Source organism: Ictidomys tridecemlineatus, chromosome 4 (assembly GCF_052094955.1).
Source record: "Ictidomys tridecemlineatus isolate mIctTri1 chromosome 4, mIctTri1.hap1, whole genome shotgun sequence".
Classification (NCBI taxonomy): Eukaryota; Metazoa; Chordata; class Mammalia; order Rodentia; family Sciuridae; genus Ictidomys; species Ictidomys tridecemlineatus.
In genome coordinates this window covers 189221733-189233459 of record NC_135480.1, presented here as the reverse complement: position 1 = coordinate 189233459, position 11727 = coordinate 189221733, and the positions used below count along the sequence as shown (strand labels likewise).

At 41.0% G+C, this 11727-nt stretch overlaps 1 protein-coding gene across 8 annotated transcripts in view; it reads left to right on the top strand.

The window, feature by feature from the left end:
* The window catches only part of Susd1 (sushi domain containing 1), a 117064-nt gene extending 115405 nt beyond the window's left edge, over positions 1–1659 (top strand). For all 8 annotated transcript variants that reach the window (XM_078047958.1, XM_078047960.1, XM_078047959.1 and 5 more), the window contains one exon: positions 1–1659. This exon is cut by the window's left edge and continues 1025 nt beyond it. The gene's annotated coding sequence lies outside the window, so the exon portion shown is untranslated.
* The last annotated feature ends 10068 nt before the right edge of the window (positions 1660–11727 follow it).

Here is an 11727-nt window from a genome sequence, read left to right as displayed (position 1 = left end):
TTGAGTTATCAGGTAACTCAACTCCAAGGCTCAGTAAGAAATAAGTGGAGAAGAAATAGAGGCTTGTGGATTCTCCCTCCCTTGCTATTCCTGGAGAATGAACAGCATGGATGACAGTTACATTGCACAATCACAGGGTGGGGTGGACCATACAGAATTGTGTCTCTGGAATTGTGCTCCATTTTGGTCCTGAGGAAAAGGGACAGTCTTTCCAATGTAGAGGCTGGGGTGACCTCTACAGAATTGGTGGGTAAATCTGAGTGGCTTGGTGTTATGGTTTGGGTATGGCTGGTCCCCACCAAAATTCATGTTGAAATGTGATTGCTATTTGTGGTGATGTTGGGGCGGGGGATGAGATCTTTAAGAGCTGATTAGATCATTAAGAGGGATTAATGACTTGCTTTCAGGATTGAGTTTTCACTCTTGTGAGACTGGATTCGTTACTATGAGAGTAGATTGTTATAAAGTGAGGCCATACCTCGTATTTTGTCTTTTCCTGCATACTCCCACTTGCCCTTCCATGGGTGCCACCATGCTTTAATGCAGCAGGAGGCCCTCACCTGAAACCAAGCAGATGCCAGGACCATGCTCTTGGATTTGTCAGTCTCCAGAATCATGATCCAACATAAACCTTTCTATTCTTTATAAATCACCCAGTCTCAGGTATATGGTGATAGCAAGAGAAAACAGACTAAGACACCTGGGCTTGTGAGCAGATGAGGAGACAATAGGAATAGGCAGAAATTGTCCATAAAAGCTGCTCCATAGTATGGCAGAAGAGGGAAAAGTGTTCCACTCAATTGTGAAAAGACAGAGAGTTGGAGATAATATTCTGATACTTAGATATTCAATGCCAGCTGCTAGCCCCTGGCCCCTGGCCCCTGCCAGTATTAGGCAGTATTAGGAAAAATTGATCTCTGTCCTGTGAGGTACTGCCCCAGACTCCAACGTAAGATCAATGTTTAAAACCCTTTCCCCTTCATCTAAGGTGAATTATAGAGTAGAACTCCCAAAGAGCTTTCTACTTTTGATTTTTAGTGCAACCATTCAGACTTGCACTATTTTTGCTGCTTCCAATCTCAATTTGTAATCATTACAAGTTACTGTGGTTCGTGTAGGGCAGGGCCTCGATGAGAAAGGGTTTTTCTCAGAGGCCTTCTCTATCAAAAGACAGAATCTGAGCCCTTACTCTCTTCCTTGCTTTGTTTATTGCCAGGTCTGTAAACTTGTCTGGTAGCTTTACAATAATACTTTTGTTGTTTTTTTTTACATGGGTTCTTAAAGGGGAGAGTGCAGGGTCCTTTGAGCAGGTAGCACCCTGTGAACTGAGGCATTGAACTGGCTTGAGAGTCAGCTAGGTCCTGAGGTGTTCCACCACTGTCTGAGGACAGTGAGAAGGGGAACACATGAGCCCATGAGAGTGGGGAGCCACCCGTTGCCCCTGGGCTGAGCTTGCTCCCCTGCCTGGAATAATGGGGGTACTGGTCTAGCACCATGCGAAAGCTGTGCAGGGCAAGTGGCCACAGAGCCTGCTTCAAGCCCTACGTGGGCGTTACCTAATGGGGATGGGCAGCCTCTTGAAACCTGATTCCCTTGCCTTATTTGGGTAAAATTTTCTCGAATGTCTTTTCCCCAATAAACTGAAGGTTTCGGGTGTGCTTGCTGTCTTGCTTCTTCCGGCGCTGGAGCTGATCCTTGGGGTCATGGAGCCGAGCCATCCTGTCTTAGAAACATATTTGTGTGCTGTGTGGTTTCTTCACCGTTTTCTTAGTTATTGATACAGCCAGCTCCTCTGAACCCAGTTTCTATCGCCAGTCCGGCCAGCTGGTGATACATGAGCTCCCTTCTGGATCAGGATTCAAAACTGTAGGGTTGTCCAGGCATGGGGATGTGATTTCTTTTGTGTCCATAGTTTCTGTTTCTGTCAACTGTACAAAAGGCACTTCCTCATGGTCTTTCATTCCATCCTCACAATGGTTCTGTGTGGTAGGAAGGTTGGGGTTATTGGTCCCCGTTTAAGAATGGAAAAATGGGTTCAGACAGATCCATGACTTGAGTTGTAGGCCAGGTCTAGTTTTCTTGCTAAGGGCGTTTGCTGGCCCTTGAGTTAGCTACTGACTTTATACAGACTTTTTGGATCTGGAGGTTGTCAGACCTTTAAATTTCCAAACAATATGCACCTTGGTGTTGAGGCTTTCTGCTCCTGATAGTGTAAATGGGCATCAATTTATATATTTAAACTATTTCCTTTATATATAGCATATGTGTCTTTTATCTATCTTTTCATTTTAAGTTACCTTCACCCATCACTTCTAGAAGGCACAACGAACAACCAAGCAGGTTAACAGTTTTTTCTGTGATCCAAGACCCGGGATTGCAGCTGAGGGCTTGAGACCAGAACAGCAATAATGATTTCAAAGTTCCACATTACTGTGGAATAAAGTTACTTATTTGTTTATTTTTGAAACAGGGTCTTGCTGTGCTGCCCCGGCTGGTCTTTAACTTGTGAGCTCAAGTTGTCCTCCTGCCTCAATTTCCAGAGTAGCTGGGGCTAGAGCCATGGGCCACCATATCTAGCTCTAAAGTTAATTTTTAACATTGATTTTAAAGGAAGTAAAAAGGAATTCTCAGTGTTCCTTTATTATTGCTAATCTTACATTCTGATTTTCTAAGAAATTTTTTTCTGACCTATTCTAAGAGAAAATCTCTGGTCAAATCAGGTTTTCAGGACCTCTCATCTATCACACTCTCCTCGGTTAAAGCCGAGGCCTGCTTCTGGAGGGAAGGATTGACCTTTTTGTTCTCAACTGTATGGGCTGATGCCACAGTGAAGCAAATCGATGACCACAGCAGGGTGTGTTTTTGTTGCAATTAATGAATCACTTTGGTGGTGGTGGTGTGTCTCTTTATCTGTACCTCTGGGCACGACTTGGTGTTACCAGGATGGAGTTAAACTGTGTGTGGTTGTCTAACATTCTGCCTTTGCTGGTCAACATTTTCTGGACACCTTTTCATATCCATCATGACAGCATTACAAATTGGTACCATGATTTATTTAATCACACTCTATTGTACATTTAGTTTCTCCAGATGTTTACTGTCGTTATACAAGTCTGTTTGCATGTGTGCAGTTATCACTTAGGCTGAATTCCTAGAGGTGAAATTGTTGGGATGGAAACTTTGTGTATTTCATGTTGGGTTGCTCACTGCGGGAGAGATTGATGCCCATTTATGCTATCAGGAGCAGAAAGCCTCAACACCAAGGTGCATTGTTCTTCTTGATTAATTTGTTAGGTAAAAATGATGTTTTAATTTTGGGGGGCATTTTTTTTCTGAAAATTTTGCATATTGATTTGCCATTTAAAATTCTTTGTGAAAATGTTTTCTTTCTTAGGACTATACTTGGCCTGGTTATCTTTTAAGATTTGAAAAAATTCAATATCATTGTAATTTTAATTCTCATCTGTCATATTTTGTAAACAATTGTTCTAGTTTTATTTCTGGAGAGTTTAACCCTTTTTTTTCCCCTAAATAACCTTGTTATGTTATGAATTGTTACAAAAAACTTTTAAAATTTGTATAGTCAATTTTTTTCCTCCTTATGTATTTTGCTTTTGGTGCTATGGTTAGAAGGACATTCCAGTCTCAAAGTAACAAATATAATCTAGCAATTTTTAAACACATAAATCTTAAGTCTATCTGAAACTTATTTTATTTTATTTTATTTTTAAATTTTATTTATTTTTTATTAGTTGTTCAAGACAATACAATGATCTTGACATATCATACATTTGATTCACATAGGGTATGAATTCTCATTTTTCCACGTGTACAGATTGCAGGATCACATTGGTTTATACAGCCATGTGTATACATACAGCAATCCTAGTGTCAGTTGTATTCTGCTGCCCTCCCTATCCCCCCTCCCCTCCCCTACCCTCCCATCCCTATTCTCCACCCATACTACTGTGACACTTATCTCTCTTTCTCTTTTTTCCCCTTCCCTTCCCCCTCACACCATCGTATATGTATTTTGTGAACCCATGAGGGTCTCCTTCCATCTTCCGTGCATTTCCCCTTCTCCCTCCCTTTCCCTCCCTCCTCTTTTCCTTATTTCGTGGTAATCTTCTTCTCATGCTCTTCCTTCCTACTTTGTTTTGAGTCACGTCCCTTATATCAGCGAAGACATTTGGCATTTGTTTTTTAGGGATTGGCTAACTTCGCTTAGCATAATTTGCTCTAGTGCCATCCATTTCCCTGCAAATGCCATGATTTTGTTATTTTTTACTGCTAAGTAATATTCTATTGTGTATAAATGCCACAATTTCTTAATCCATTCTGAAATTTATTTTAGTATAGGTGTGAGGTTTCTGGGGTTGGGGCTGGGGTGTCTTTTTGTTGTTGTTGTTGCTAAGTGGTTTAGCCAGCTATCCTTTTAATATGCATTGACCATTTTGCCTCCTGTGTCTTGAAATCATATACAAATATCTATTTTTGAATCTCCTTGTTTGTTTTACTGACCTACTTCTGTGCCAATACTACCTGCTATAACTTTAAAATAGTTTTTTAATATTAAGTAAAAGTTACTATTTTTCTAATAATTATCAGTATTTTAAGCATGTATTACCTATTTATTCATGTATACTTATTGCATATATAAGTTAAAGAATTTAGTCAAGTTTCCTCCCAAGTCTTATTTTTTGGGGGGAAGATGTGTTAAATACCCAGAACATGATATGTGTTTCCATGTAAAGTTTTCCTTTGTGTTCCTGCCTATAATATTTCAGTTTTCAATGCACAAAGTCATTCATGCCTATGTTTTGTTGGATATGTCTAGATTTATATTTTATATATATAAAACATATATTTTATATAAAATATAAATAAGTAATAAAATTTATATATAAATATATTTATATATGAAGTATATATAAATATATTTATATATTTTTATTATTTTTATTTATTTATTTATTTATATATTATTATGTCTAGTTTCTATTTTGTTTTCCTGAACTCCAGTCCCTCCCTCAGCCCCTGCTCCTGAGAGTGCATGCCACAGCCTCTTCCTGCTGCTATGAGTTGGGTCTTCTGCTTGGACAGTCTGCTTTCTTTGGGAAAAGCCACATCAAGAGGACTCCTCCATCCAAGCAGAGGATTGCCTGGCCATCATGGGTAGCTCTAGCTGTCGACTGCCACCCATTGGACCCATTGTCCAGTTGGTGGGTAGGTCACATGCTTCTTGTTTTGCCCTGCCGCTGGGATGACAGCCTCAGCCTCTTGACCGTTGGGTTTCTTATTCTTGGAACCAGATGCAGGCCACTTGTCCTCTGAAACCTTAGGACACAAGCTGAATTCTCGGAGTGGAGGTCCTGATGTTCCCCTTCATGGGTGTGTGCTGGGGAAGACCCTCTCGCCTTTACCATTGGCATGAGATGCAAATGCTCAGCACACCAACCGCTTTCTCTAAAAACACTTCTTTTCCCCTTTTCCATTTAAACCACTTTATATGCCTGAGAAGTATTATGCTGAGGGTCAGAAGACAACCTCGAAATCCTCATTTTAGAATATGGTGGTTCTTGCAACTGATTATTTTTCTTTTCTTAGTTTTTTTTTTTTTTTTGTCAAACCAATGCAAAAGAGTCCAACTGGAGATCAAAGGACATGAAAATACACTGCAGAGAATAAGAAATGTACTTGATTCCTAATCCTAAAAAAAAGATGCTCAGCTTTACTTTAAAGAGAAATGCAAGTTATACAATGTGTCAAATGCATTATACTGTTATGTACAACTGATTAGAACAAATTTTTAAAATATAAAAAAAGGAAAATGAAAATTAGTGAGATATTTTCTCAATTATCAAATTTGGAGAAACCTAGGTTTGATAACACACACCTTTTTGAGATGGTGGGGAAACAGGTATTCAAACATTGGAAGCACAAAGTGGTAAAGCTCTATGAAAGGGAATATTTACGTAATTCCAGAAGTTTTGGTCCTTTACTCCAGAAGTCTCCCTTCTGCGATTTATCCTTTGGACTCACCTTTATATGTTCAAAATGGCACCTGTACGAGGAAAGTGCAAATTAGTAAAAACCTTGTACAGGTGTCATTTTGAACATATGAAGGTGAGTCCATAGAATTATGATAACTTGGAAACACCCGAAATGCTCTCAGGAGGAAATACAAGGTGGAATACTATGCAGTTGTAGAATGAAAAGGAATGAGGAAGAACTATGAATTGATACAGAGACGATCTTTAAGATACATTGTTTTGACGAGAAAATCAAGATGCATAACAGTAATATGATATGCTATCTTTTGTGTAAGAAAGAGGATGAATAGAAGTATTTATTCAATTTTACATAAACACTAGAATAATAATGAAAAACTAATGCAAATGGTTATAAGTGGGATAAGGGAAAATAGGACAGAGGTATGGTGAGAGTAAGGCTTTTCAGGGTCTGTCCTTTATTTAAACATGTAAGTATGTTGCTATTCAAAAACAAAATTTCATTAGGTAAAAGTATCATCTTTAATATTCTGTAATACATAGGATGAACCGACATTTGATGGGTACTGCTTTATTCCTTCTTAGTCTAAACCCATGCACAAGATTTGGATTAGTTCTTCATTCCAGAATCAGTGGAATGATCAGAGCTGCCTTTAGGATTTCTGGAAACCCAGTGAGGAGATAGAGGTTGGTGTTTTACATTCTCATGATCAACGTTAGAGACTAGTTTCTGCTTCCTAGGATTCAGGTCAGCTGCGGGATCAATCTCTTCTTGTGTGGTTCTCATTCTACCTGCACAGACCCACCTGTAGAATGAAGCTCCTTTTCTTGTTTTTTTTTCTCAAAATCTTGCTAAGGACTCTTTGCATTTAAATTATATGAATGGGAAGCATTTTCATTTCCAGCTGATACCATAGCACTACAGATTTAGTGGCATAGAATCACACAATTTATTATCTTACGGTTCTGGAAGTCGGAAGTTTCACTGGGCTAAAGTGGAGGTGCTGGCAGGACTCCACTCCTCCTGGAGGCTCTGGGGTGGATGCATTTCTTTGCCTTTTCCAGCTTCTAGAGGCTGAGGGCTTTCTTTGGCTGAGGGCCTTTCCTCCATCTCCAAAATCAATGGCCTGGCATCTTTACATCTCTTACTCTGACACTCCTACCCCTCTTTCACTCCTAAGGATCCTGGAAAACCCAGGATGATCTCCTTGTCTCAGGATCTCACATGTACAACATTCCTGTTGCCAAGAAAGGTAAAATGTTCACCAACTCCAAAGGATTAAAATGAGGGACTTTATTCTGCCTACTACAGAGTATTATATGTCAAGAATAAAAACAATTTAAAGTGAATGTTAGCTGTCCTCATCCCTTAAGGTTTTCTTTCTCTTCTGTTATGGTTTAGCTATGAGGTGTCCCCCAAAAGCTCATATTTGAGACAATGTGAAAGTGTTTAGAGGGGAAGTGATTGGGTTACGGGAGCCTTAACCTAATCAGTGAGTTAATCCCCTGATAGGGATTACCTGAGTGGTAAGTGTAGACTGGTAGGGTGTGGCTGGAGGAGGTGGGTCCTAGGGGGCGTGCCTTTGGGGTATATATTTTGTATCTGGGGAGTGGCACGCTCTCTGCTTCCTGGTGTGATGTCTTGAGCCGCTTTCCTCCACCATACTCTTCTGCCATGATGTTCAGCCTCACCTTGAACCCTGAGGAATGAAGCTGGCCGTCTATGGACTGAGACCTCTTAAACCATGAGCCCCAGAATCAACTTTTCCTCCTTTAAAATTCTTGTCAGGTCTTTTGATCTCAGCAGTGAAAAAGCTGATCCAAACAACCTTCTTTCTGCCTTCCATCTTCTTTCTTTATTGTACCTCTAGATTCCTGGGATGCAGAAAGATTTAGCTAGAAATCCTAAGCATCCACCTTTATCCAAGTAATTTATCAAACTATTTTTTCAATAAAAATAGTTTCCTTCTTAAGAATAATTTGGTTTCTGGGTTCTAATTTAAACCCTCTGGAACTTCTAGGAATTTCCCAAAGTTGCTGTTTATTGAGTGCATTGTTTTCTTGATGCATAGTGAGATTCAGATTTCTTAAAATATTTTTATGCATCTTTGGTAATGAGATTTTTAGGGAACAACTAGAAAGTCGGTGAAATATTTGTTAGAAAATTAAGAGAAAAAGAACATTTGCTTATAACCGTGCATCCAATTTCTCTTGCTGTGTAATAAATTACTAAAATTAGTGGCTTAAGATGACGTACGTTTATTATCTCCTAGTTTTATGAGTAAGGAATTCAGTCCTGGTTAAGTTATGGCCCCCGCTCAGGGGATCACAATTTGCAATCAGGATATTGCCTGGGCTGCATCTTCATCTGGATGGTTAACTATGGAAGACTTCCCTTCCATGCGTATTCGGGTTTGTTATGGTTTGAACCTGGAATGATCCCTAAAAACTCATGGGTCAGGCCATGCAACAATGTTCACAGGTGAAAAATGGGACTATAAGGGCTCTGACCTCATGGGTGTATGGATCCATTTGATGGACTAATAATTTTAGTTTTAGTTTTAGGCAGGTGGGGCAGAGGTGGAGGAAGTAGGTCACTGGGGTCACATCCTGGAAGGCTTTATTTTCTTTTGAGCTCCTTCCTCTTTTTCTCTCTCCCCTACCTGGCTGCCATGAACTGAGTAGCTTTCCTCTGCGGGGCCCTTCCACCATGATGTCTCTGCCGTGGAGCAAGCCAGCCATGAGCCTGTGAGCCTATGAACAAGGCTTTCCTGCTCTAAGGTGTTCTTGTCAGGTATTTTGGTTACAGTGATGAAAAGCTAACAGAAGGCTGTCGGCAGGATTCTTTTCCTTGTGCTTGTACATCTGGGGCCCCCAACATTTTGCTGGCTATAAACTGGAGGCTCTTCTCACGTCCTTGATGCCACTACAGTTCCTAGAAGCCATCTGCAGGTGGGCTTCCTTAATACCACTGCCTCACTCACCAGGTACTCCAGGAGAATCGCTGACTGTAGGGAGAGCCTGGTCCCCTTCTAAAAGGTTTCATCGGAGTAAATCAGGCCCAACTGTATTTCCTGTTGATCTCACTAAAAATCAGTTAATTTAGCACCTTAATCACATATGCACAAACCCTTCGACTTTGCCATTTTCTATTGATTAGAAGCAAATCACATTCAAGGGAAAGTGATTGCGCACAGGCTGTGGACACCAGGGGGCCAGGAATTGTGAAGGTCATCTTAGAATTCTGCCTATGAGTTGCTGAAGAGAAAATTAATTATAAACTTTAAATTCTACTAGGATACTTCTTGGGTACTTTGGCCAGATTCGCTTGACTTTATAGCAAAAGCCTGGGACATAATTATGTGTTTTTTTTCTTCCTAAGGAGAAATTGCAAAGCTGAAAGGAGAAAATGGCCAATGGCCATTACCTACTGGGTGTCTAAAGTGACTTTCTCATCTTTAACCAGATACATTCATGTGAATGTCACAGTGGTTCAGGGAAGGAAAGGACACCTGATTCTTTGGGTCCATGTTTGTGTGTCCCTTACTCTTTAAGTTAGCCGGATTCAGCATCTTTGAGTTTGGCCTGCCTGTCTCTGCTGAACTGAGGAGAGCTTAGCATGTAGACTTGAGGTGTTGTCTCTGCCATTGTCCTTGGGAGTGGCCATCTGGAGTGTTGGTGGACTTGGCAAGTAGGGCAACATTCACCAGATTCTAAGCTTTCAGAGGGTTAGTGAGAACCCAGGCACCAGTGCCGGAGAGCACAAAGGCCCTCCTTAGCTCCCAGCACCCTTCCTAGCCAAGGTCTTCCCAGTAGTTGTGTACAGGGAAGATAGACTGGGACTGTGGGTGGGGAAGGTAAGCACCAATAGCTTTTGGCTATAGTGACTTCCTCTGTCCAAGAGCACTCTGCCTTCCTGTGAAGAGCAGGCCTAAAGAATTGAAAGGGGGCTCAGTTCCAAGGACCAGAGGGAACATGAGTTGTCTTAGGATGATCACCTGGCTTGAAATGTCACAAACACCAGAATTGGTGAGCCACAGAGAGCCCCAGTGCCCTGGTGATTTGCACCAGCCTCTCTACCAGGCTGCTTTCTACCTAAAAGAAATGGCAGTACCCACAAAGGGACTGTCATTATGGAATCTAGGAAGGAGAAGCCAGAGGACAGTGTCTGGAGAGTGCTATTCCTGCATTTGACAAGGAAGATGGTGCCCAGGTCCCCGAATTTACATTCGGCTAGAGAATGTAAATGTCCACGATGCATGTAGCTTTATAAAGGAGAGGGTATATAAGGTGTCAGATTCAAAGATTCCAACCTAAGTCCCTCCTACTTGCTTTCAAGGATGCAAAGCAGCTTTCTGAATCTAACTTGGCTTCCTGCAATCTACATTCATGAACATTCTTACTGGATTTCCTGTGGAAAATGAACACACAGTTATCTGGCCTGAATGTCCATCTGAGTTTCGTACATCTAAAATAATTCCCTGGATTAAACAGACTGGCAGAACCTCAAAGCCCCCAAAGGACCAGACCCCATGCTGACCTTTAGAAACCAGTCTTACGTATCTTTCTGTAATCCATCTCTAGCACCAGTTACATTCTTTCACTTTGTCTCATCTCTGCAGCCAATCCACTGGTTTCCTCTCCTCCAACCCACAGGTTGCTTCTGCCCTGTCTCAGACCCCTGTAGTCTTCTATAGGGATGCCACTCATAGCTGAATGCTCTCCATACTGGAGATCTGGCTGGTAGAGCATGTGACTATCAATAAGACCAAGGCTTGTCAGTGGGTCAGATAAAAGAAACATAAATCTCCATCCGGAGGGAAAGAGGCAGTCTGCCTTTGGTGGGAGTGACACATGCTGCAGACAGCCTTGGGCCATTGATCATGAGCTTTGGAGGGCTGCTGATGTGTGTTGGAAGGCTGACTGTTTGTCTTGGAGGGCTAACTGTGTTTATTCTACACTTGGCTTGCGACTATGGTCTGCATTGATCACATTGCATACTTAACTTTCTAAGGCTGACCAGACAGGTCAGGGTCCTCAACCCCTGTCTGCAACTGGGTTGCCAACCTACCTACCTCAGTTAACTTTCTCAGGTCATTGCCCTTAATTCCCGGGGCAGGTCATCACCAGTTTTCTGAAAAGATATGGTTGGCATTCCTTCTAATCTGCTGCTGCATGTTAGTCTAAATTTGGGGAAACTCTGATAAATATTTTCATACCGTTTTACCACATTTACTACACAGACATCTGCTTTGCATGATTTCTTGCTTGGTCAACCACTGTGCTGCTTTCTGGCAAAATGGAACAAAAATAAATACCTTGAACTGAACAATAGGAAAGAGAACTTATTTTGAATAGGTACTTTCCAAGTGAAATGAGAACCTGAGACTGAGCCTAAAGGAGACAATGCTTAGCTAAACTAAACTTTTTAAGTGTTTTCCAGTTGAAAAGCGCCAAAATTCTCTGATCTCAGTGAATTCTCAATCTAGTCCAGAGGAGATGCCTCAGGAACCCCATTATGAGGTGGCAAAGATCACTATAGTCAAACAATTGTTTTTTTATAAGATACCTACTGAATACTTATAGTGAAAGGAAATTTGCTTTTTAAAAAATATTTATTTTTTAGTTATAGTTGGACACAATGTCTCTATTTTTTAAAATTTTTATGTGGTGCTGAGGATCGAACTCAGGGCCTTGCAAGTGCGAGGCGAGCACT